The sequence below is a fragment of the Balaenoptera borealis genome (genome assembly GCF_965194805.1).
Source record: "Balaenoptera borealis genome assembly, chromosome: 7".
Classification (NCBI taxonomy): domain Eukaryota; kingdom Metazoa; phylum Chordata; class Mammalia; order Artiodactyla; family Balaenopteridae; genus Balaenoptera; species Balaenoptera borealis.
The window spans coordinates 117638195-117665920 of record NC_138864.1 but is presented as its reverse complement, the minus strand read 5'-3'; the positions used below and the strand labels follow the sequence as shown (position 1 = coordinate 117665920).

Below are 27726 nucleotides of genomic sequence, written 5' to 3'. Positions count from 1 at the left end.
CTTCTTATTAGTGAGGAAAGATACGGCAAAGTCATCCACATTTACTCTTTCCATGCTATGGGAGGTTACAGGGAAACCCAGAGAGCCCAGAGGTCAACTCAACTGCTCAGCGGGATGAATACTGATATCATTTGTCCAGATACAGAGCATAGCAACATAGCACATGTCTGAACGAAGAAATAAAATACCACGTTCCTAAGGGTGAGTACTGTGATCGACACAGAAACAGGACTTGAGGAGAGAAAAACCTGACAGCTATTAAAGCAGGGACCACTGGCATTATCAGTGTCACCCGGGCCTCTGTGCAGACTCCCTTAGTCTTTGACCAGGAAGGCACAGACCACCATGCACAAACTCAAATGGGGATTATGCCTCATGTGCAGTCCTTTCTAGAAATCTTCCTCAGTGCTTCCATCCTTGGACTTGGTTCTTTGTTTGGATCAATTCTGATTCTGGACTGAGTTGTGGCTCTACCCTCCATGGGCAGCAAGTAAATAAACCCCCATCACTCCCTTCACGTCCTTCCCCTGGATGGCCCAGATATGACTGCATGTACCTCCTTCCTCTGACCCCACTACTGTCCTTCTTTAGAAGGACCTCACTGTCTCTTAGGGGAGGGCACACTGTCTTTTACGTTTTGTACAAGAATGTGGACACAGATATAGCACTTCTCCAAAAGCATGAGAAACTATGTAGAGCCATACTTTAATGCAGAAATGCACTGCTCAATAGGGAGTGAAACCTACAGCTAAGTCACAATCAATACACAAACCAGAGAGAGGGAGAAATATCTTGTCGAAAGAAGAAGTAAACAAATCCATTGTCAAGTTGAGTGGTGTGACTGGAATGATTCCTAAAATGAGTTTCATTGACCTAACTAGCTTCTTGTATTTCCTCAACTTATGAAAAATTGTACATTAGCCGTATCTAGAATCAGACATACTGAAAAGTGTAAAGAAAAAGAAGAGGAGAGAAGAGTGGAAGGAGCAGAATTATCTACACTAATGGGCCACTGGTTTTGAGGCCTCACAAGTTTAAAATGGTTTCCATTGCTTATGAGACTAAATGGCGTATCATCTATTACCATCTGACTCTTAATAATCATTATCACTAAGTTTCTGGTCTTCTATGTGCCAGGTATTTTCCAAGCTTGGTTAGATATCTGTATAACCCTGAAAGGCAGATATTCATCTCCATTTTATAAACGAGAAAACAGAGGTCAAAACGGTATAAAACTCGTCAGCAACCACAGACAAATGGTGGAGCTGAAATTCACTACCAGTCTGCGCTCCAGGGCCCAGCTTCTCGGAACACACACTCCCCGACAGCACCTTCTCCACTTACCAGGTCAAACAATATCTCCCCCAGGACTTCAAATTAATAACCCTCCCTCTCTCGCTCCCAAGCACTCTATCTAGATTTATAACCCTGAGGAGAATCTGTCTTCCCTACTAACTTTGAAGCTACTAGAGGAAAGTGAGTACGAGTTTCTTACCCCTCCCCAAGTCGTCCCTCTCAGCCTGAGAGCCTCAGATACCGATTCCCTTGGCCCTGGGGCAGCTGAGTGGAGCCAGGGCAGAGGGTCCAGGGCCATTCTTCTGCCGGCAGTTGCCGCCTCTGGAAATCCAGATCCCTTTCAATTAGCCTAGTGATGCCACCTTCCTTTTTTTTTAATCACTGTATCATTTTTTAAATTTTTATTTTATATTGGAGTATAGCTGATTGACAATGTTGTGTTAGCTTCAGGTGTACAGCATAGTGATTCAGTTATACATATACATATATCTTTCCTTTTTTCAAGTTCTTTTCCCATTTAGGTTACTACAGACCTGTGCTATAGAGTAGGTCCTTATTGCTTATCTATTTTAAATATAGCAGTGTATTTATGTCCATCCCAATCTCTCAATCTATCCCACCCACCCCCGCCCCAGTAACCGTAAGTTCCTTCTCTAAGTCTGTTATCACTGTATCTTTTTCTTAATAACTGTTTTTTTTTTTCCTTTTCCTTGTGCTCTCTGATGTGGACAGCGCCGGCAAGAACTCCACCATGCCTCAGTGCACGCTGCGTGGCAGGTGCTCTAAGTGAGTGTCTGCTGGCTGGGGAGCAAGGCTGAGTGGAAACACCGCCACAGGATCCTTTGGCCATGCACGCACTGCAGGGTCCTCGCTCCTGTTTCCCAAGAGGAAAGGTGGGGAAGGAATGGGGAACAGTGTGCCTTCATCCCAGGGACCTCACCAGTAATCACAGGGGCACTAGGGAAAAGGAAAGAAAAAATAAAATTTGGATTTAAAAAATAATATAAGTTAGAGGGCAGTTATTTATTTTACAAAAGGATCCAAGTCAAGCTTTCTTTAAATCAATCTTTGAAGTATGCAGGAGTGGTACATCAATATCTCCAGGGAGATTTTTTTTAAGAATACACAGCTACTTCCCTCTCCATTTGACCTTTGTAACGATTGCTCATAACCAGTAATAGCCTTCATGTGAGTTGTAACATACAAAGAAATAGCTGAAAACCATCTCTTTATAAAGGAATAGTTTACATTCTCTACCAGAATATATCCTAGTAAATGCACTTTCTGGAAAACAGCACTCTTCACAGCCCCTTCTTAAGCCCAACCACAGCTGAACACAGCCCCACATCCCTCTCCTGCTCTCTGTACCCTCCTACTCCCAGCTCAGAACTGCCCCCACCTCCACTGCAGACCCCCTTTCCCAGGCTGATTATCAGCTGAGCTGCTCTCTGCTCTGAATCCCCAGCACAATGGTTCTGTCTGCTTTTCTTCGTCCATACTGTTACAGACTCATTTCATTTTGTACATCTTTATTAGAATGTCAAGGGAAGTCTGGAAAGGAAAAAAGGTAAAATCCTGTGATCACAGTCTACCATCTGGAACCCTTCTATGTAGGTTTTAAAAGTTCCCTAGATCACTTTGATCTTCACTTCCCCTCCACTCCTGTTTGAGAATCACTTGGGAAACCTTGAGTTCAGTGGATTTAATAACATTGAATGACATTATCCTATGAGGGGGAGGGGGAACAGCAGGTGTAAATTAAGGACAGTGCAATAAGGGACAAAAATGAAGTAGGAGACAGTAATAAAGAAAAATGAAATACATTTGGAGGGAGTAGTGGGGGATGGGTGGCTCCTTGAAAGTTTTCAACCCCATCAAAGCACCCCTCCCAACTCTTCCAGTATCTCCAGTATATCAATGTGCCCTCTCTAACCTCAGCTCATTTGTGACCAAGGATAAGTTTTCCTAAGGCTTTTCCCCCAAAGGTATGCCTACTTTCTTAGGTTTACAACACCCTTTTTCTTTCTCAAATTGTAAGCTCTTAGGGTGTGAGAATTACGCCTGCTTCTTCCTCTTTATTTCCTTCCTAAATACCTACAAGCAGAATCTACATAATCAATACTTACTGACCAATAACATTTTATTCCTTGACTGAATATTTACAAAATAACCTGAATACTTCCTAATTATAGTACACCGTGAAGGTACTTTAGAGGATACAATGATGGTACCTGCCTTAAGTGGACTTAAATTCCAATACCACTATTTCCTTCTACCCAATAAAGGCAATGTACGGTAGAAAGAAGAGAAGGGATGTGCTCTTTCTTGAAAATCAGAAGACCTTAATTTTATTCCTCATTCTGAAAATAACTAGCCAGATGACCTTGAGAAATTTACTTAAGCTTTCTGGTTCTCTGTTTCCTCACTTACAATTAAAGAGGTTGAACGAGAAGATCTACAAAATTCATACCAGCTTTTATATGTCATGTTTGAATGAGTCACCCAAATTGCTTGCTTCTTTACTCTTCTCTTCCATAGAAGATCCCTGTGCTAAACATATCACTGGCATTTTCCTTCTTCATTATATGCCCAAGTTCTCTTTCTCAGTGTGAGAGCATGCTAAGTACAGCTTGAGAAGATCTGAGCTTGCTTTTAGCCCTACCATTTCTTGCTGTGGTCGCCAAAGAATTTATTTAACACTCTTGAATCTCAGTTTTCTGAGGTGTAAAAATGGAACTAAGAATATCTATTACTAACTATCATCATCTTCTTATTGTGAGAATCAAATAAAAACATCTTAAATAATAAAGCATTACATATCCTTATTTATTACTTACCATAGAGAAAATACTCTTGGGTACGAAACAGCATATTCCTAAGAAATGTGTTAATCCCTCTCTCGTGAGGGTGGCACCCCACCTTACTCAGTGCTTTGTAAAGTGGAAGATGCACGTTCCTGGCAGCTGTCCTTATGAACTTGTTCTGATATGAACTCCTATCTGCTAAGTGCTTTATGGCCCCATGTGTCAGGTGACTCACGTGGTACCTGAGACACAGGTGCAGAAATCTAGGAGGAAGCAGGAGGAGCTATGAGCAGCAATCTTGCCCATTCAAAGTCCGATTCTCCACCAGCCCACTCACAGCTCCTCTCCCGGGCTGCCTTGTAAATCACACTATTTTTACTCAAAAAGCACATTCCTTCTCTTCTTCCCTGAAGTCTTCATTCAAAACTCCCCAGCTCGCAAATCTTAAATCCTCAGCTCAACTTAGTTGTTTGATATTTTCTTGCAGCCTCACTATCCACCCAATCGATGTGTCCTCACACAACCTCCAGATGGTCCTCAGGCAGAAGAAGGCTTTTTCACACACTGATGAGAAAACGCTATTTGTCACCATAATACCCTCTTAACATGCAAAAGGAAATGGGGTTGTACCCTTCTCTACAACAAGGATTGCCTTGGTTTTTCTAAAGTAAATGACCCAGCTCTAATCTTTCATACCTGTCCTTCCCCAATACATCACATTCCCAAAGGCTTTATAGGATATTCCATAATACTAATCTTGCATGTAAAACTCCATAAATATTAATAGCCTTCCATGCCTGATATAATCAAATTAACTAATGAGATCAAGAGCGATCTCATGTTCACTGGCAAGGAGCAGAGTTATCAGAATGCCTATGGAAGCGACAATGTCTCCTTCTCTTTGGTGGTTGCTGACAGCTGTGAAATAGGAGACTGTTCTTCATACTAATTTAAAATTTTTCCCAAATGGCTGTTAACATACTGTGTTACATGCTATGAAGAAAAAGTCACCCACCATTTACTAGTCAAACTGTAAACACTATATGCTCAATAAAGACTTGGCAAAAGCTACTCAAGTTATTTACACCCGTAATCTGGATGTCCATTTATAGAAATTTAGTCCATAAATATACTTGTGGCTTCGGAGGTCAGATCCCAGGGAGAGGACTGGGGTTGGCTGTGTGAACACAGCCTGAAGGGGGCTAGTGCACCACAGGTAGCCAGGAGGGAGTCCAGGAAAAAGTCTGGACCTGCCGAAGAGGCAAGAGACCATTGTTTTCCGGTGCACAAGGAGATGGGATTCAGAGCACCGCCTAAACGAGCTCCAAAGACAGGCCCAAGCTGTGGCTATCACCGCGGACACCAGAGACGGGCATGAAATGCTAAGGCTGCTGCTGCAGCCACCAAGAAGCCTGTGTGCAAGCACAGGTCACTCTCCACACCGCCCCTCCCGGGAGCCTGTGCAACCCGCCACTTCCAGGGTCCCATGAACCAGGGACAACGTCCCCGGGAGAACACACAGCGCGCCTCATGCTGGTGCAACGTCACACCTGCCTCCGCCGCTGGAAGCTCGCTCTGCATTCCGTACCCCTCCCTCCCCCCAGCCTGAGTGAGCCAGAGCCCCCTAATCAGCTGCTCCTTTAACCCCCTCCTGTCTGGTCAAAGAACAGACGCCCCCAGGTGACCTACATGCAGAGGCGGGGCCAAATCCAAAGCTGAACCCCAGAAGCTGTGCGAAAACAGAAGAGAAAGGGAAATCTCTCCCAGCAGTCTCAGGAGCAGCAGATTAAATCTCCACAGTCAAGTTGATGTACCCTGCATCTGTGGAATACCTGAATAGACAATGAAACATCCCAAAATCGAGGTGGTGGACTTTGGGAGCAACTGTAGACTTGGGGTTTGCTTTCTGCATGTAATTTGTTTCTGGTTTTATGTCTATCTTAGTTTACTATTTAGAGCTTATTATCATTGGTAGATTTGTTTATTAATTTGGCTGCTCTCTTCCTTTTTTTTTAAATATATATATATTTTTTTCCTTTTTCTCTTTTTGTGAGTGTGTATGTGTATGCTTCTTTCTGTGATTTTGTCTGAATAGCTTTGTTTTTACTGCTTGTCCTAGCGTTCTGTTTGTCCGTGTTTGCTCTTTTTTTTTTAGCACTTGTTATCATTGGTGGAATTGTTTATTGGTTTGGTTACTCTCTTCTTTCTTTTTTTTTTAATTACTTTTTAATTTTTTTATTTTAATAATATTTTTTTTATTTTAATAACTTCATTTTATTTATTTAATTTTTCTTTCTTTCTGTTTTTTTTTTCTCCCTTTTCTTCTGAGCCATGTGGCTGACAAGGTCTTCGTGCTCCAGCCAGGTGTCAAGCCTGAGCCGCATAGGTGGGAGAGCCAAGTTCAAGACATTATTCCACCACAGACCTCACAGACCCATGTAATATCAATCAGCGAGAGCTCTCCCAGAGATCTCCATCTCAACACTAAGACCCAGATCCACTCAACAACTAGCAAGCTCCAGTGCTGGATACCCCATGCCAAAAAACTAGCAACACAGGAACACAACACCACCCATTAGCAGAGTGGCTGCCTAAAATCATAATAAGTTCACGAACACTCCAAAACACACCACTGGACATGGTTCTGCCCACCAGAAAGACAAGATCCAGCCTCATCCACCAGAACACAGGCACTAGTCCCCTCCACCAGGAAGCCTACACAACCCACAGAACCAACCTTACCCACTGGGGGCAGACACCAAAAACAATGGGAACTACAAACCTGCGGCCTGCGAAAAGGAGACCACAAACACAGTATGTTAAGCAAAATGAGAAGACAGAGAAATACACAGCAGATGAAGGAGCAAAGGAAAAACCCATCAGACCAAACAAATGAAGAGGAAACAGGCAGTCTACCTGAAAAAGAATTCACAGTAAAGATAGTAAAGATGATCCAAAATCTTGAAAACAGAATGGAGAAAATACAAGAAACGTTTAACAAGGTCCTAGAAGAACTAAAGAGCAAGCAAACAATGACGAACAACACAATAAATGAAATTTAAAATTCTCTAGAAATCAATAACAGAATAACTGAGGCAGAAGAACAGATAAATGACCTAGAAGATAAAATAGTGGAAATAACTACCACAGAGCAGAATAAAGAAAACAGAATGAAAAGAATTGAGGACAGTCTCAGAGACCGCTAGGGCAACATTAAACGCACTAACATTTGAATTACAGGGGTCCCAGAAAAAGAAGAGAAAAAGAAAGGGACTGAGAAAATATTTTAAGAGATTATAGTTGAAAGCTTCCCTAATATGGGAAAGGAAATAGTCAATTAAGTCCAGGAAGTGCAAAAAGTCTCATACAGGATAAATCCAAGAAGAAACACGCCAAGACACATATTAATCAAACTACCAAAATTTAATACAAAGAAAAAATATTAAAAGCAGCAAGGAAAAAGCAACAAATAACACACAAGGGAATTCCCATAAGGTTAACAGCTGATCTTTCAGCAGAAACTCTGCAAGCCAGAAGGGTGGGGCAGGACATATTTAAAGTGTTGAAAGGAAAAAAACTGCAACCAAGATTATTCTATCCAGCAAGGATCTCATTCAGATTTGATGGAGAAATTAAAAACTTTACAGACAAGCAAAAGCTAAGAGAATTCAGCACCACCAAACCAGCTTTACAACAAACGTTAAAGGAACTTCTCTAGGCAGGAAACACAAGAGAAGGAAAAGACCTACAATAACAAACCCAAAGCAATTAAGAAAATGGTAATAGTAACATACGTATCAATAACTACCTTAAATGTAAACGGATTAAATGCTCCAACCAAAAGACACAGACTGGCTGAAAGAATACAAAAACAAGACCCATATATATGCTGTCTACAAGAGACCCACTTCAGACCAAGGGACACATACAGACTGAAAGTAAGGGGATGGAAAAAAATATTCCATGCAAATGGAAATCAAAAGAAAGCTGGAGTAGCAATTCACATATAAGACAAAATAGACTTTAAAATAAAGACTATTACAAGAGACAAGGACACTACATAATGATCAAGAGATCAATCCAAGAAGAAGATATAACAATTGTAAATATTTATGCACCCAACAGAGGAACACCTCAATACATAAGTTAAATGTTAACAGCCATAAAAGGGGAAATCGACAGTAACACAATAATAGTAAGGGACTTAAACACCCCACTTTCACCAATGGACAGATCATCCAAAATGAGAATAAATAAGGAAACACAAGCTTTAAATGATACATTAAACAAGATGAACTTAATTGATATTCATAGGACATTCCATCCAAAAACAACAGAATACACTTTCTTCTCAAGTGCTCATGGAACATTCTCCAGGATAGATTACATCTTGGGTCACGAATCAAGACTTAGAAAATTTAGAAAAACTGAAATCATGTCAAGTATCTTTTCCGACCACAACACTATAAGACTAGATATCAATTACAGGAAAAAATCCGTAAAAAATACAAACACATGGAGGCTAAACAATACACTACTAAATAACCAAGAGATCATTGAGGAAATCAAAAAACACCTAGAAACAAATGACAATGAAAACACGACAACCCAAAACCCATGGGCAGCAAAAGTAGTTCTAAGAGGGAAGTTTATAGCCATACAATCCTACCTCAAGAAACAAGAAATATCTCAAATAAACAACCAAACCTTACACTGAAAGCAATTAGAGAAAGAAGAACAAAAAAACCCCAAAGTTAGCAGAAGGAAAGAAATCATAAAGACCAGATCAGAAGTAAATGAAAAAGAAAGGAAGGAAACGATAGCAAAGATCAATAAAACTAAAAGCTGGTTCTTTGAGAAGATAAACAAAACTGATAAACCATTAGTCAGACTCATCAAGAAAAAAAGGGAGAAGACTCAAATCAATAGAATTAGAAATGAAAAAGGAGAAGTAACAACTGACACTGCAGAAATACAAAGGATCATGAGAGATTACTACAAGCAACTATATGCCAATAAAATGACAACCTGAAAGAAATGGACAAATTCTTAGAAATGCACAACCTTCTGCGATTGAACCAGGAAGAAATAGAAAATATGAACAGACCAATCACATGCACTGAAATTGAAACTGTGATTAAAAATCTTCCAACAAACAAAAGCCCAGGACCAGATGGCTTCACAGGTAAATTCTATCAAACATTTAGAAAAGAGCTAATGCTTATCCTTCTCAAACTCTTCCAAAATATAGCAGAAGGAGGAACACTCCCAAACTCATTCTACAAGGCCACCATCACCCTGATACCAAAACCTGACGAAGGTGTCACAAAAAAGAAAACTACAGGCCAATATCACTGATGAACATAAATGCAAAAATCCTCAACAACTAGCAAACAGAATCCAACAGCACATTAAAAGGATCATATACTATGATCAAGTGGGGTTTATCCCAGGAATGCAAAAAGACCATATAATCATCTCAATAGATGCAGAAAAAGCTTTCAACAAAATTCAACACCCATTTATGATAAAAACCCTCCAGAAAGTAGGCATAGAGGAAACTTACCTTAACATAATAAAGGCCATATACGACAAACCCACAGCCAACATCATTCTCAATGGTGAAAAACTGAAACCATTTCCACTAAGATCAGGGACAAGACAAGGTTTCCCACTCTCACCACTATTATTTAACATAGCTTTGGAAGTTTTAGCCACAGCAACCAGAGAAGAAAAAGAAATAAAAGGAATTCAAATAGGAAAAGAAGAAGTAAAACTGTCACTGCTTGCAGATGACATTATACTATACATACAGAATCCTAAAGATGCTACCAGAAAACTACTAGGACTAATCAATGAATTTGGTAAAGTAGCAGGATACAAAATTACTGCGCAAAAATCTCTTGCATTCCTCTACACTAACAACAAAAAATCTGAAAGAGAAATTAAGGAAACATTCTTATTTACCATTGCAACAAAAAGAATAAAATACCTAGGAATAAACCTACCTAAGGAAACAAAAGACCTGTATGCAGAAAACTATAAGACACTGATGAAAGAAATTAAAGATGATACAAACAGATGGAGAGATATACCATGTTCTTGGATTGGAAAAATCAACATTGTGAAAATGACTATACTACCCAAAGCAATCTACAGATTCAATGCACTCCCTATCAAACTACCAATGGCATTCTTCACAGAACTAGAACAAAAAATTTCACAATTTGTAGGGAAACACAAAAGACCCCGAAGAGCCAAAGCAATCTTGAGAAAGAAAAACAGAGCTGGAGGAATCAGGCTCCCTGATTTCAGACTATACTAAGCTACAGTAATCAAGACAGTATGGTACTGGCACAAAAACAGAAATATAGATCAATGGAACAGGATAGAAAACCCAGAGATAAACCCACACACATATGGTCACCTTATTTTTGATAAAAGAGGCAAGAATATACAATGGAGAAAAGACAGCCTCTTCAATAAGTGGTGCTGGGAAAACTGGACAGGTACATGTAAAAGAATGAAATTAGAACACTCCCTAACACCATACACAAAAATAAACTCAAAATGGATTAAAGACCTAAATGTAAGGCCAGACACTATACAACTCTTAGAGGAAAACATAGGCAGAACACTCTATGACATAAATCACAGCAAGATCATTTTTGACCCATCTCCTAGAGAAATGGAAATAAAAACAAAAATACACAAATGGGACCTAAAGAAACTTACAAGCTTTTGCAGAGCAAAGGAAACCATAAACAAGATGAAAAGACAACCCTCAGAATGGGAGAAAATATTTGCAAATGAAGCAACTGACAAAGGATTAATCTCCAAAATATACAAGCAGCTCATGCAGCTCAGTATCAAAAAAACAAACAACCCGGGGCTTCCCTGGTGGCGCAGTGGTTGAGAATCTGCCTGCCAGTGCGGAGGACACGGGCTCGAGCCCTGGTCTGGGGGGATCCCACATGCCACGGAGCAACTAGGCCCGTGAGCCACAACTACTGAGCCTGCGCGTCTGGAGCCTGTGCTCCGCAACAAGAGAGGCCGCGATAGCGAGAGGCCCGCGCACCGCGATGAAGAGTGGCCCCCGCTTGCCGCAACTAGGGAAAGCCCTAGCGCAGAAACGAAGACCCAACACAGCCATAAATAAATAAATAAATAAAATTAAAATTAAAAAAAAAACAACCCAATCCAGAAATGGGCAGAAGACCTAAACAGACATTTCTCCAAAGAAGATATACAGATTGCCAACAAACACATGAAAGGATGCTCAACATCACTAATCATTAGAGAAATGCAAATCAAAGCTACAATGAAGTATCACCTCACACCAGTCAGAATGGCCATCATCAAAAAATCTACAAACAATAAATGCTGGAGAGGGTGTGGAGAAAAGGGAACCCTCTTGTACTGTTGGTGGGAACGTAAATTGATACAGCCACTATAGAGAACAGTATGGTGGTTCCTTAAAAAACTAAAAATAGGACTACCATACGACCCAGCAATCCCACTACTGGGCATATACCATGAGAAAACCATAATTCAAAAACAGTCATGTACCACAATGTTCATTGCAGCTCTATTTACAATAGCCAGGACATGGAAGCCACCTAAGTGTCCATCGACAGATGAATGGATAAAGATGTGGCACATATAAACAATGGAATATTACTCATCCATAAAAAGAAGCGAAATTGAGTTATTTGTAGTGAGGTGGATGGACCTAGAGTCTGTCATACAGAGTGAAGTAAGTCAGAAAGAGAAAAACAAATACCGTATGCTAACACATATATATGGAATCTAAAAAAAAAAAAAAAAAAGGTTCTGAAGAACCTAGGAGCAGGACAGGAATAAAGACGCAGACGTAGAGAATGGACTTGAGGACACGGGGAGTGTAAAGGGTAAGCTGGGATGAAGTGAGAGAGTGGCATGGACATATATACACTACCAAATGTAAAATAGATAGCTAGTGAGAAGCAGCCGCATAGCACAGGGAGATCAGCTCGGTGCTTTGTGTCCACCTAGAGGGGTGGGATAGGGAGGGTGGGAGGGAGACGCAGAAGGGATATATGTATGGGTTTATATGTATACTTATAGCTGATTCGCTTTGTTATACAGCAGAAACTAACACACCATTGTAAAGCAATTATACTCCAATAAAAATGTTAAAAAAAAATACACTTGCATGTGTGGAAAGCAATGTATGTACAGATACAGGTTCTTCACTGTAACATGATATATAACAGCAATAGATTGTGAATAGTATAGATATCTATAGAGAGAGGATGGAGTAAATTATGAAATAAAACTTAATATTATTCAAAATCATGATATGGTGGGGTTTTTTTAAATAAAGATGCACAAATTCTTCTATACTCTCCCCTTCAAGAGGTGGAGCCAAGCCCCCCATCCCTCACCCCATGAGAGTGGGCTGGACTTAGTGACTCACTTCTAACAAACAGAATACAGCAGAGCGGGTGGTGTGTGACTCCCAAGACTGGGATACAAAAGGCATTACATCTTCCTCCTTCCTCTTTCTCTTGGATCAGTTCTTGGAGAAGCCAGCTGCCATGCCATAAGGACGCTCAAGCAGACCTATAGAAAGGGCCAACAGCCAGCAAGGAACTGAGACCTCCTGCCAACAGCCATGTGAGTGAGGCATCTCAGAAGCAGATTCTCCAGCCCCAGGGAAGGCTTCACATGACAGCAGCCCTGGGCAGCATCCTGGCTGCAACCTCATGAGAGACCTTGAACCAGAACCACCTAGCGAAGTATTCCTAACCCACAGGAACTGTGAGATAATAAATGTTCATTGCTTCAAGCTGTGAAATTTTGGGGTAATTTGCTATGCAGCAATAGATAATTAATATACATGGGTAAATATGACTTTTGAAAAAATATCACTTGCATTTTAAAAAATCTGTTTGCCTCCTATCAAAAGTCCTTTTGCATCATATTCAAATATGGCTACTGGCTCTATGGAACAATGATAATTATTTTCTAGCTATAGAAGAGAAACATTTCCTTAAACCTTAAGGAAAAAAAAAAACCTCATCAGCATCATCTGATTCACCTTACTTCCCAAATTATATGGATCTCAGTGGTGAAACCTACAATCTCAATTTGAAATGCAATTTAGAAAAAAATCAAGATCAAAGAAAAAATGTTTTAAAAAACTGTTACTTGGCAGTCTGTCATCAATCTTTGGATATTCTATTTCATATGACACATAAACTGTGCAATTTTAATGATAATAATCGCTACTAGTAATTGAGTAATGTTCTAAGAGGTTTATATAATCCATTGCATGTAATCTTTGTTATAACCCCCAGTGAGTTATTGCTACCATCTTCGCTTTCAGATGAGGAAGTTAAGCTTTAGCAAGCCCACATAACCTGCCTGATGTCACACAGCTGATAAGGAGTAAAGCCACAATTTGAATACCCGCCCTTTGGACTTCACGGCCAGAACTTGTAAGCACTACTCTGTATTCCATGTAATAATGCCCGCAGTGTACTCCAGCTTAGGCTTTTAGTGAGATTGTGTTTTTGTCAAATAGTATCTGGGTCATTAACCAAGTACTTAGAACGTGTGTGGCACTGGGCGAAGCACTTAGGTGCATTATTTCATTTCGTCCCCACAGCCACCCTCTAAGCTGAGACTGTATTATTGCCATTTGACAAATGAGCTAACTGAGCCTCAGAGACTCCAGATTGCCTGAGGCCCAGGCAGTCTGAATCCAAAGCTCATTTCCACATACGATGCAAGTACAGAAAACTTACACATTCGTGATGATAGAAGTTTTTAATTTAAGAGGATGGAGGATGCATGGGAGATGCCTGTGTCCTTCCAAAGACAACCTCCGGGTAGGAAACTTACAGAAAGAAAAGGAAAGAATTCTGCAACATTTCAGTCTCCACAGCCCCTGGGGGGTTTCAAAGCTGTTTTGTAAGCATCTGTTGTAGTAGTCAATTCACTTGAAGTTTGCAACCCACAGGACTGTTTTAAATTCTCTGTGAGAGCCAGGAGAATGAGTTCCCCATGTTTATCAATCCTTTGTCTTTGGAGGAACAGGAGATCTGACTGCAGTTTATTTATTCACTCATCAATTATTTATTAAGCTCCTACAATGTGCCAAGCACTCTTCCAGGAGCTGGTTATGCAACAACAAACAAAAAGGTAAAAATTCTTGCCCTCATGGGACTTATATTCCTGTGGGTAGAAAAAAAGAGACAAAAAAATAAAAGAATATCCATAGGTTAGACTTTGGTAAGTGCTGTGGAGAAAAATAAAGCTTGGGCGGGGTAAGGACGAGGAACGTGAATGAGGGTTGCAATTTTAATTAGGCTGCTTAGGGAAAATCTCATGGAAAAGCTGCAAATTATTACTGTACATAAATTGTGCAGACTCCAACGGTAATTTTTTCCTTGAATTAAAATGGTTATACGAATAATTGCCAAAGCTCATTTTCCTGGTACTGTTATAATCATTTAGGCAAAGTAGATGGATAAAGCAGGTGGGGCCCAAACTACTGAGATTGCTATCTGAATTCATTAGGAAAAACTGGATAATCAATTTTCATTTTTTTCTGAATTATAGCCATTAGCTGATTTACATATGCATTCTAAGCCTTTCTTTCAAAAATCCTTTGATAACACAAGGCAAGAGCTCTCGTGGAAAAGAGAGGGTTAGTTTTACAGAGGCTGAGAATAACTTGCAAAGAGGACCCCAGCAAGTCATGGCTATTCCTCAAAACTCCTGGGCAAAATTTACTGACTTTGTACATTGTCGTCCGGATATTTAGAGAATGGGAAGGAAAACAGGAGCTAACGATCTTTTTCTCCCTAGTCTGGTCACATCCAAAGTGCAAAGATCTAAAAGCCAGCTTGACCCGACTTAGCTGTGTGGCCTTGGAAGAACTTGGGCCTCATTTTCCCCATCTGAATCCAAAGGGATTGTGTCTAGAAGACAGCTATGACCTACGGTGACCCCAGCAGCAGGGTGTGCAAAGGCTTATCTGCTCCATCACGTTCTGCAGTTTTGGAAATTTTTAGATGGACAATTTCTTCTTCTAGGGCCATCTAGTCCTTAGTATTCCATGCTCAGGGAGCAGTTTATAGAGTAACGTTATTAGCCCATCAAAACTCCCATTTGTGAGGGATGCCGGATAATAAAAATCACTGGCATCTGCGGAAGCATGAGTGAAACAGCGATGAGCTATCTTCGGTTGGGGGTACAGGACAGAAGGTCCTCCCCATCATTTGGTCCTTCTCAGCACAGCAAACCAAAGACCCCTCCCTCTTCCTCCTACCTGCCCACCACACATACACACTGCTCCACACCGTGACAAAGAGCAATAGACAGTTTGGAGATCTGGAGGTCCCTTTAGCACGTGAAAGCTGCCATTCAGACCCTCTATCAGGAACCCATGGAAGCTTTTTCTAGTGAGACCTGGGGGACTGATCTTGGTCTCCTGTTTCCCCAGTTGCAACTCTCCTTTCTCACCTCCACGGCCCATCAGAAAAGGAATGCCCACGTGTGTTTAGCTAGACTCTCAACCACTAGTGAGGATACCACCCTCTCTTACTTCGTTTTACCAGAGAGGAGCCAGCAACAATCCGTCACCTTCCCTTTCCCCTAGGCACTTTCATTCCATTTGGACAGGAGACAGTTCAGACGCCGAGTCTTTCCCTTCATAACCTCCTTCCAGACCCCACAGGAAATCACTACACACCAAAGCGTGCACACACCCCAGTACTTCACACACACACACACACACACACACTTTTAGACTCTTCCCCATAATAATTCTTTATTTGATCAATAAAGGCACCAAACTCACAGGGATAGAAATATATAGATTTCTCAATTTCCTGACCGTGATGGGTTCTCTAAATACCACTTCTCAGTCACAGCTCCACATCCTTTTAGAAGGAACATCCCCAAATGCCCTAATCTAACTTCCAAATTCTAACTCCTTCCCCTCACTTCCCCCACCTCATCTCAAGAATCAGAAAGAATTTCTACCAGTTACCTCACCCTGAATATTAAATCATTCATCACCACACAGACATGCACACACACATACATCCCAAGAAAAAAAAGAGCTGAATTTTGTTTAACATGTGTTTGTGTAATTCTGTGGTGTGTTGTTGATTTTTTTTTGTCTGTGTTTAACCAATTAACAAGGGCATTTGATTGAAAGAGCTGAGCACAAGTCCACGCACACTTGCACACACACATCTGCAGCTGTAAGAAAGCACACAGTTTAGGTACATACCTCATCGCCCCCGCTGCTCCCGCTCTCTGAAGGATGGGCTGGCAATCAGGGCAGAGCACCGTCCACAGAAAGCAGCCACAGCCCTGGTGACTGGTTACTGTACTGATGTTAATGGAGTTCAAAAGCAAATGACTGCCCAGCTCTTTTTCAGGATCAGATTTGCTAGTTAATTAGTAATCAAGGTCTTTCTGAGGCAGTCACCCCTAAGACCTTGGGGCAAGAAGTAACCACCCTGACCCCTGGGGCACTGAATGTCTCTGCCTAAGTGAGGACGCTCCCTGTGCCTGGTAGCAGAACAAGACTGACACAAAGTGTAGATGATAAAGAGCAAAAAAAAAAAATGATCCTGGTACCCCAGAAGAGCCCCATCTCTCCCAATGACCCCTAATCTCATCCACTGATCTGTGTTTGAAGGAAATAATTCTGAAAATGTTTTCAAAATAGTTTTCTTCTTTTCCTGCCTCTAGGAGGGGTATCCTTAAGCTTTTTTGTGTTAAAGAGACCCTTTGGCCATCCGGTACCTCCTAGGGTACCTCTCTTGGAATTACATTTTTTTAGAATCACATTTTTAAATGCATGAGACAAAATACAAAAATACAAAATAAGCATACAAAAGAAACCAATTTCATTGAATTACAGTTACTAGAATACTTTTTAAATTGTAGTAATGTATGTGCTTCTTTAATGATATATTAACTAACAAATCGAGCAGCTGGTCTAATAGCTACTGCAGTTTCAAAATAGTGTAAACAGTATTTTGAGATTATCTTCAACATATGATATAAAAGTATCCGTGACCTCTCTCGGAATCAAAGTCTTAGGTACTGCTCACACTACTGTGATTTGTGGCCTAACTTTATATTTTGAAAGATATATTAAATGTCAGTATTTCAGCAAAGAAAAAAACATAAACCCTTTCCCCTTCCAAGTTCACCTGCTCTCTGAATTAAATGCACAAACCCCAGGTTACGAGCGCCACTCTACTGCTAGGCAGACCCTCCCTCAAAGCAGGCAGTGTCCTTGCCCGGGTGCCACTCCAAGTGATGCCAGTGATCCATGAACCCATTACTGCCAGTCCCAAGGAAAGAAGTACCAAACCCGAGGATAAATATTTACAAGCTTCTATTGCCACTTGTCATGGTAATTTATGTCCATTGACCCTAATAATTAAAAACTGGAGTTTGTGTTTGTGTATGTATATGGTTTTTAATTTTCTTTTTCTAGTAATTTATTTTTATTTTAAATTTACAAAAGTCTCAGTCTGTGACATAATGGAAATTTTTGTTTTTAAAAAAACCTGATTTTTTACCACGGATCATTTTAAAAGCTCTGCTCAACTACTGTTATTCCTGGTCATTTGCTTTTATGGATCAGTGAAAATTCAAAAAACTTAGGCTAAGGGACCTAAATTTATAACCTGTGTATCACCGAGAAAAACTAAACAAAAGTCACCATCTCTTATCATTATTTCATTGTGGACACAGACTATTAAAATGGAATGAATTTATCTTCTTGAAAAGTTCACTTTCTTGTCCTTATTTTTGTCATTTCATCGACCAACAGAGAAGGAGGCTCAGCTCAGTGCTCTGTGACGACCTAGCCGGGTGGGACTGGTCGGGGGGGGGGCAGTGGGAGGGAGGTCCAAGAGGGAGGAGACATAGGTATACATATAGCTGATTCACTTCATTGTATAGCAGAAACTAACACAACATTGTAAAGCAATTATACTCCAATAAAATAATTAAATAAATAAAAAGGGAGTTTGTGATTGACATGTACACACTGCTATATTTAAAATGGATAACCAACAAGGACTTACTGTATAGCACAGGGAACCCTGCTCAATATTCTGTAACAACCTAATTGGGAAAAGAATTTGAAAAAGAATAGGTACATGTGTATGTATAACTGAATCACTTTGTTGTACACCTGAAACTAACACAACATTGTTAACCAACTGTACTCCAATATAAAACAAAACGTTAAAAGAAAAAAAAGAAATGTTGGGAACCAGTAAGACCTGCAGACCAGGTATTGGGAACCCCTGATCTACTGCGTTTGGCATCACAATGACAAAGAATTTTGAGCTAAAAGAGGAAGAAAAGGAAAACTAAGGTGTATGGAGGCCTGTTGGGTACTGACTCCTTTTGCCGACATTATTTCACCAGTGTTCACAACGGCCTGACAGCTGCCAGGGTCTGAACTGCCATGCGGATACTTGCCCACTCTGCATCAGCGCCCACGCAGACCGTTTAGTATTAGCCCGAAAGAACTTCAAAGATCACCACATATAGCCCCCTCATCTTAACAGACGGGGAGCCTTGGACCTAGCAATTTTGTGAGGTTTGCATTAGTCTAATAACGGAATGTAGTACGTGCGTGTTAACATTTAAAAAAGAAAAATTTTTGGCAGTTATATACTTTGCCCAAGGCCCTGTACTACTCACTGACTCTATGATGTTGCCTGACTAGAGCGTTTGAAAAGTGTAGCCACTGGATTTAAAAAAGAGATGATTCAGGACAGACCAATGTACAGAACTGTGATGCTGAGAGTGGTTTGTGACCCTGGTGACACAGCCTTACTTGAGCCTGAGGATGTCAGGAAAACATGTCTGTCTGGGAGCCATGGGGGCCGTGCAACTACGAGAACCAGTAATGTGAGGACAAACCCTCCTCCTCAGAACTCTCCAGCCAAGCCCCTTCCCCAGACCCCGTGGCCCCATGTCTGGATCATGCAGTAGCTCCTGGGCCTCCTCCCTCCTTCCAACCCCTGAAAATAGGATAACCACTTCCTAAACACAAGTCAATTCAATGTTTAGTTATTATACGTGTGCTATAAACAAGCATCTATCAGAATAGCAATGACAGCAATATTTATGGAACACTTATATGGCCCATGCATTATGTTAAATGAGTCACAGGCATGATTTCAATTTCTCCTCATAATTACACTATGAGGCAGTGACTGTTATCACCCCAGTTTTACAGCTGAGAACCCTGAGGCACAAAGAGCAACTGCCCGAAGGCTGTGTAACTAACAAGAGGTGAAACCAGAACGCAAGCGCAGGCAGTCTGGTCGAGCCTACACTGGAACACAAATGTGAGTGATGCCTCCGTAACCTCACAGCCAAGAGCGTGTAAGAAGTCAAATGGCTACGCTACAAAAGACAAGGCAGCACTGACAAATGTCATTGGAAAAAGAACACTCCCAATTGGGAGGGACAGGAAAGAAAGAAATTAAAGGCCAAGATAGATGGGAGTGGGAAAGAAGGAGAGACGGTAAGATTTGGGGGGCTAAGGGATCAGCATAAGCAAGGCACAGAGGTAAGAAAGAATGGGACCTGCTTCAGAAACTGCAGCAGAAAGACAAGGGAAGACAGTGTGGGAAAGTCAGGACATTATTGGAAAAGTACCCTAGAGCCGCCGCATCACGGAGATTCTGTTAACAAGAAGACTTCCACCAGCAACAGGGACCCATCGCAGGCAAGACACTGCCCAGGCTGTCATAAACATGAAATAGATTTCTGAGCCTAGGATTTCTCTGCCTAGGACTCAATGTGCAGGATTATCTGTCTCTGTGAGTCTTTACTCAGAATATTACTTGTTCCCACACCTCCAAACAGAACAAGACATATCCATAGGGAACACTGGGAGCTGTACAAGCTGCATGTCCACTGGAGTGGCCCAAAAGTATGGAACTCTGCTACCCTGAGATCCTCCATGGGCATTCCCTGAAGACCAAAGAGCCAGTGGATCACAGTCAATCCTGGGCGAGAACACCCGTCTCTCCCTGTGCAACTTTCCCAAAACAAAACTTTATTCAGGCTTCTCTTCTAAAACCTAAAATAGCCATGGTCTAGTTCTCACGATAAATCGCACCTTTCTTTCTCTCTTTAAGGCCCTCACTGTCATTTTGACTCCACTACTCCAGTGTTTTTCACTATGCACCAGTCAACTTGGCTCATGGCTGCTTCTGCATTTTTGCCTGAGGGCAGCCCTCCACCAGGGCTGTGTCTACATCCTCTTGTCCTCTGTTTTCTGTGAAAACCCCTCTCCTATTGCAAAGCCAAGTTTAAAATCCACTTGGTCATGAAATTTTCTCCAAACATTCAATTCCCATTGACGTCTCCTCTTTTCTGAACTACTGAAGTAATAGTACGTTCAAGAATAGTGTTCTGTCTTATGGGTGAACACACCCCAAAGCGCTCAGGGGAAAGCTAGCCTCTCATCAAGTCCCTGCTGGCTGAGTTCCCTCAGAGTCTCCCCAAAGCCAGACCCACGTGAGGAGCCTATTCTGACCTCTTGAGCGGAGAAGGGACAGCTGAGCCCCAGTGTGTGTTCTCCATCCTCCTAGCACTGAACATGGCAATGGATTCTCCCTTCTTGGAATAAAATCCTTATGAAAAGATACTCATCTGTCTGGATTTTACCAGCAATGGACTGTGGGTGGGTTAGATAATCCTGAAAGTATTCCTAAATAAGCTTATTAATCTGAAACAGGTAGATAGAACATTGAAATCAAGTTAAATCATCTCTTGGACACTGTTTCCATGTTAAGTCTTCAGCTGGTGGTTTAGTAGTTCCCTGTATGGTGTCATAGAAAGAGCATGGGGTTTGGAAACAAACTAGCTGGGGTTTGAATATTGGATTCTCTGCTTACTTTCCACAGGCCTTGGGCAGTCATTTCAATGCTCTGAAGCTCAGTTGCCCGCTCTGTACATTAGGGGTGAGAATATGTGTGACATATATTATTTTGCACCTAAGCTGAGATAATAAGTACCTGATATCCAGTGTCGGTTTCCCAGTCCCTCCCTAACTTGTCTTTTCTGAAAATAAGGTCAAATAAAACCCAGCAAGCGGTCGCCTTAGCTTAAATTCTGTTAACAACTTCTCCTTCAATTCATGCACCCCCAGGAAGAGCCTCACTAGCCTGGGCCGGAGGAGGCATTCTCTTGCATCCATGGACCACCGACAGGCAAGTGCAGAGCATCAGCGCCTCCCACGGGGAACCACGGGCTGAGGGGGAAAAGCAGCCCAGTCCATGACTTTGCTCTCCATGGCTCCTCAACAGTCCTTCTTCCCCATCTCTCCCCACCGCCCACTCCCAAGCACATGCCGTCTCCACACCTTCTTGTCACAAAGCATCTCTCACAGCCTCCACGGCCTACAAAATTGTATAAATTGTACCTCTTTCTTTTTATTGTGACCAAGTTCCTTCTTTCATTCCCAAAATAAGCTCTTCACATCAGATGCTATCTGGCAAAGGAGAAGTTGCTTAGAGTGAGAGTAATTTCCCTGCCCAGAAATGTTCAAAGAAAGGTGAAAAAAAAAGAGACTTATACTGGGCATTACAGCATTTCCTTCTCTTGTGAAATACCTATTATTCAGCAGTTCTACACGACCTTTCATCCTTTCCTACCTCACCCCCACAGACAGGAATACATGCAAACACCGGTGTGAGTCCAAGGAGAGAGTTATTAGGAATAATATGTTACTTAGTATTCACCTGTTAGTAATAAAACTTTATATTTGTATAATACATTGCAGTTTTCAGAGCACTTTAATCTGTATTATCTCTCTGATCATACAAAGAAATAGAGCAGGAATTTTTAATCCCCATGTATAATGAGGAAACAAACTAAGAAAAATGATTTGCTAAAGGTCACTCAAATACTGGCCAAGTCGAACTAGTGCTAACTTAGTTTCAAACTAGTAATCCAGTGTTCACAGAGTCTGAAGTCAGTAAATCCAGAAACTGATTTTTCAGACTAAATACTTGTTCATTCATTCAACAGATTCAAAGTTCACTCTCCACCACGTGTCCCAAAGAGGAAAGCTCAGATCCCATCCGTTATCAAATTCTGCCATCCTCCCCTCACAGATGGATACTTCTCTTAAGTCCAAAGCTTGTCCTAGAGATTTCTACCATTTCCTCCATGGCTCCCCTACCCCATGCCCAGGGAACACCGGCCCAATCCTGTAAGGGACCCCAATACAGCCCTAACTCACTAGTTACAGCTGACTGGACCAGCACTGGACAGCTGATCCAACCTGGTCCAATTGGATTCTCTCTCCCGGAAATTAGGATTTGAGACACAGAGTCTGAATCATATTCAGGCTGTGGGATCATATCATGTTACTGAGAGGCAGAAATTAAGATTTTACTGAAAATACCTGTTTGCCCAAAAGAGAACAGGATAGACATATAGAAAGAAGCAGGAGTAAGAGATTATTCAAACCCAAGGAAGAAAAAGTAAAGAGACTAGCTACCAGTATTTTTCCTATTTCTTTTAAGACCAATACACAACAGAATTTCAGGTGATTCTCCTGCTTCTTCACCAAAATACTACTTCTACAATTACTACCACCACTGCTTCTACTACTAACCACCATCATCACCACCACCATCACCACCACCATTATCACCATCACCATCACCACCACCACCACCATCACCACCACCATCACCACCACCATCACCACCACCACCACCATCACCACCACCATCACCACCATCACCACCACCATCACCACCACCATCACCAGCATCACCATCACCATCGACATCATCCTTTCCTGCAGCCATGTACTGTGAGTTTCTATACCTGGCAACCAAATAGTCTCTGATGGCCCTGCTATGGCAGGCTCTCATTGTCTCCCTCTGTCCAGTGTAAATACCTTCACCAGAAATTTCTAACCACTCCAGTCCAACCTACAAGCAACATATTGGCAACACTTTGCTGACTTCTACAACCACTTGCAATTGTAGGACCTTCAAATCCCCACAAAGTCCCTCTGAATTATTTGGCCTCCCTATAGAATTGTGCTTTTTAGTTCAGGATACATGTAATCTAGGGGTATGTGGTGACACACTGAGAGGTACGTAACACATCCTCTTGGAAAATCAACTTTAGTCAAAGTCCTTGGAGAAGAACAGGCAATTTGAATCAATATTTGGAATTATGAAAAATATGGCAGTATAAAGTAATGGCATGCATAATTTTTTTCAACATAAAACGCTAAATTTACAGAAATTTTCCTGTGAGCCTGCTTCCCCCAGGTCCCCACCCCAGGGGAAACTGTGAAAAGAATGCCATAGGGAATGTCTTAAAGGCGCCAATAATGTCTCACAGCCACACACAGGCTCTGGCTATCATTGTTGCCCTCTTCTCTGGCTTGGCCTCTCTCCCCCACATACTCCCTCGCCGTTCCGCTCTCTGGGAATCTCCGTGTCACACCATCTCCCCCGTCTCTGCCAGACAGTGACCCTCAAAGTGTCACGGCTGCTCAGCGTTCTCTTCCTTTTCCCATTACAGAGGAACGCAACGGGGCTGATTGTCATCCCATGTCTCACCGCTCTATCAGCTTTCACTTAACACCTCCTCTTCCATAATTCATATTAGTGGACAAAATAAAGCTCAAAAAGGGGTCGAGCACCTTCTAAAGCAATCCCTACCCACAGGTCCCTGCTGGGGAAAGTGACCCAAGTATGTCCCTGATCACAAGATTCCGTGCTGGCACCGATGCTGACTGGACCTGGGCTGGGCACTAACCCAAGACAGCCAGTCCTTCAACAGACTGGCATCTCCAGACATCACCTGCTGTGCGAGCACCAGACAACTCAGATTCTCTTTCTGAATGGAACGCACAGAGAATCTGCAGCAGGATCGGTTAGTAGCAAGAGCAAAACTGAAAGGTAGAGAAACAGAAATAAGAGCTGTGTGAGACCATCTTTAACCTCATCTCCCCTGGCATTACCTCTCTGCCCTCCTCCCTTTGACAGTTCAAAAGGGACAGGATATGCTTTAAATGCAGGAAGCAGAGACGTCCTTCCTTTTGTTTCCTCTCTTGCGCTTCCTGTTTTCTGCCTCTTCGTCACAAACGAACCTAAACACAGGGCAGGCTGCCTTTCCCTCTGTCCACTTCCTCGCTTCACATCCCCAGATGGGCAGATGGACTCAGAGCCCTTCTCACAGGCAAGTTATCGGTTAGTCATTGCGTTCAGCGTCCAGGCACAGTGGCCCAAGCATTGTGACTTAAAGACAGAAAGATATTACCTTTCTCACTTTCTCTGCTCTCTCTGGAGCACAGTAGTCGCTGGTGTGCTTTCACGAACTCAAAAACTTCAGGGTTGAGATTCTCTTGGCTTTTCGCTCATGGTTGGAGCTCCAACCATAACATCTTAGTTCAGGCACAGAAGGAAGAAAAGGAGACAAGGGCTTTCTAAAGAATCCCACCCAATGTCTTCTTCTTGTGTCTCACTGGCTACTCTTATCTGAAAGAAAGATGGGAAATGCAGTTTATTTTTAGTTAATATTGACATACCCAATAACAGAGGGGTTCTGTTGGCAATGAAAAGGAGAGAACTAATAGTCTGCAGGCAATTAGCAATAACTACCATGAACTGAATGGCAAGTTGATGCGTGGATTCTGCCTAGGTCTACTGCATGCTCCAAACCAAGCTGTGCCAGAGCTCTACCTTGGGAGCTTTCAGACGCTGCTCTAGCTTTTAATAAAGTAACACACACTCTACACCCCATTTCCCTGCTGCTCCTCTCATGTAATCGGAGTGATTGGCAGAGCTGGATTTGGGAATTCCCGGGACTCTTGGCTACATACCAGCTAAAAGCATCAACATCCTAACTCCTCACTTAGTAACCTTGGCCAAGATATCTAACTAACCTTCCTGAAACTCCACTTTGTCATCAGTAAAATGGAAGTATCACTACACTCTTCACACAGCAACTCTGAGATTAAAGGATATTCAGGCTGCCATAGCATGATAAATGGTGTCTGAAATTTCACTTCTGTGACATACGGGCCACATTATTGCAAGAGTAAATCAATGACGGGCGAGCTTGCACGGAGAGCAGGGCAGGAACTCCAGGTCTCACAGTGGTCTGGCCCCACCTCGTGGCAGCTGTTGAGTAATGACAGGAAGATTCTGGATCCCAAACTGGCGCTGACTTGGGAAAATGGGAGGGATTACATGACTCTTCAGTTCGATTATCTGGGGAGTTCAGAGACACAAGACTCATCCTCAGGTGCCATGCTTCCTAAGAGCAATTTACCTGTTCTTTCCCACTGGTCTCAGACAACCCTCTGAGGCAGGAGATAGACAGGCCCCAGGCTGAGCAGCTGGAGACTGTCCCCTGTGGACAGATACTCCAAGATAAAGATAATGGCAGGGGCCATAAAGATAAGGGCAGGGAGGACCTGAGTGCCGCCCAGATAAAAGATAAAGAGACCACATATTTCCATTCTTGAGGTCAAGGAGACTTTCCCAACTACACAGGAGCAGAAAGGCTCCTCAGGGGCCAAAAAGGGAGGGGGCGCCACCCCGTAACAGATGGTATCAACCTTCCCATAGGCCTCTGTGCTAGAATCCATCTTGGCTAAGAGATGCACGGGCACACAGGGAAGGACCAGGAGTTAAACCAAATACGGACTCAGAGCCAGGCAAAGCAAGATGATTGGCCAGAGGAAACCCAGAAGAAATGCCCACATAAGTGATTCAAACCACCACGGAGGCACGACTCTCTCTCTGAGCCAGCCCGTGTGCGCCTATTCACAGGTACATTTTTCCTCCTAAAAAACACTTTGTTTCACTATTTTCCATTTCTTTGCTGAAATTTATTTCTACAAAGCAGACAAGCCAGGGCCTTCTCACTGGTCACTGGCCCTCGTGGTCTAGTGGCTAGGATTCAGCGCTCTCACTACCGCGGCCTGACTTCAATCTCTGGTCAGGGAACTGAGACCCTGCTTCAAGCCACTGCAGGCCGAGGCCACACAAGATCACCTCCATAACTGCCTACCCACAGGGTAAGAACTGAAGCCAGTCCCTAAGTAGGAATGGGGGCAGGTGCCAGACGAGAAGAAGCCAATCATGGATCACTTCATATTATAATTCTCACAGAAGTGAAAGAAACAGTCTTGATCAGGAGCCCGGCCCCTCCAGTCTCACCTCCTGCTACAAGGCAGCACTGGCCTCGTCTCACCCATCAGAGCACAGGGCTCCTTCCCACCCTGGTTCCTTCCTGGGGGCCATATCCTCATCGTCACCATGGCCCTACTTCAGAACAACACCATCCCAGTCATCTGTTTCCTGTCAGTTGTCTGTCCCATTAACGTTAAATTGTTTCTTTCAGTTAGCTCTGTTATCTCAAGTCGTTTAGCCGTACTTTCCTGTCTAAATTAAAATGATCTCTCTCCCTGAGGAATACACTCTTTCACATATAAACTGCCATTTCTTCACAATTCCTGTTGTCTTGGCTTACTTTCTCAAGGCCTCATGGGACTTCCCTGCTGTCTCTCCCCCTCCATGCCTTTGCTTTGCATCTAGATAATTAAGCAGGTGAGAGCAAGTGAGGTTGCAGGGACTGAGGAATCTCAGCTCAGTGATGTTCAAACAGGAAGCTCACTTTGTTCTCAGAAATGTACATACTTTCTTACAATAGCCAAGATATGAAAGCAACCTAAGTGCCCATCAACACATGAATGGATAAAGAAGATGTGGTGTGTGTGTGTGTATATATATATATATATATATATATATATATATATATATTTATTTATAAATATATATATAGTGAAATACTACTCAGCCATAAAAAAGAATGAAATTTTGCCATTTGCAACAACATAGATGGACCTGGAGAGTATTCTGCTTAGCGAAATAAGTCAGAGAACAACAAATATTGTATGTTTTCACTTACATGTGATATCTATATATATTTGGTGAGAACATTTAAGTTTTACTCTCTAAGCAAATTTTATTTATACAATTCAGTGTTATACATTGTATGTTATACACTGGATCCTCAGACTTTATTTGTACCCTTTTACCAACCTCTCCTTATTTCTCCCACCTGCCAACCACTGGCAATCACTGTTTTACTCTTTGTTTCTATGTTTGACACTTTTTCTCATATTCCACATACAGTATAAGTGATACCATGCACTATTTGTCTTTCTCTGTCCCGCTTATTTCACTTCGCACAATGTCCTCATGGTCCATCCATGTTGTCGCAAATCACAGGATTCCCTTTTTCTCATGCTTGAATAATATTCCACCGTATCCATTCATCCATTAATGGACCCTTGGGTTGTTGCCATATCTTGGCTATTGTGAATAATGCTGCAATGAACATGGGAATGAGGACATATCTTTGACATCCTTTTGCATTCCCTTTGGATATATACCCAGAAGAGGAACTGCTGGATCGTATGATAGTTCTATAACTAGCATTTATTGATTGGACGTCATGTGCCAAGCACAATCCCAGTCACGTTACATGTGTCAATTCGGGTCATCCTCCCAACCCTCTGAGGTAGGTA

The 27726-nt window shown here is 42.1% G+C and overlaps 1 protein-coding gene across 3 annotated transcripts in view; it reads right to left on the bottom strand.

Moving 5' to 3' along the window:
* The window catches only part of MGAM (maltase-glucoamylase), a 200427-nt gene that overhangs the window by 81189 nt on the left and 91512 nt on the right, over nt 1-27726 (bottom strand). The window contains exon 1 of one of the 3 annotated variants that reach the window (XM_082400252.1): nt 16390-22908. The exons of 1 other annotated variant lie outside the window; for it this stretch is intronic. The gene's annotated coding sequence lies outside the window, so the exon portion shown is untranslated. Of the gene's footprint in view, nt 1-16389; nt 22909-27726 lie in introns of those variants that run through there. One more of the 3 variants, XM_082400253.1, reaches the window with a different exon arrangement.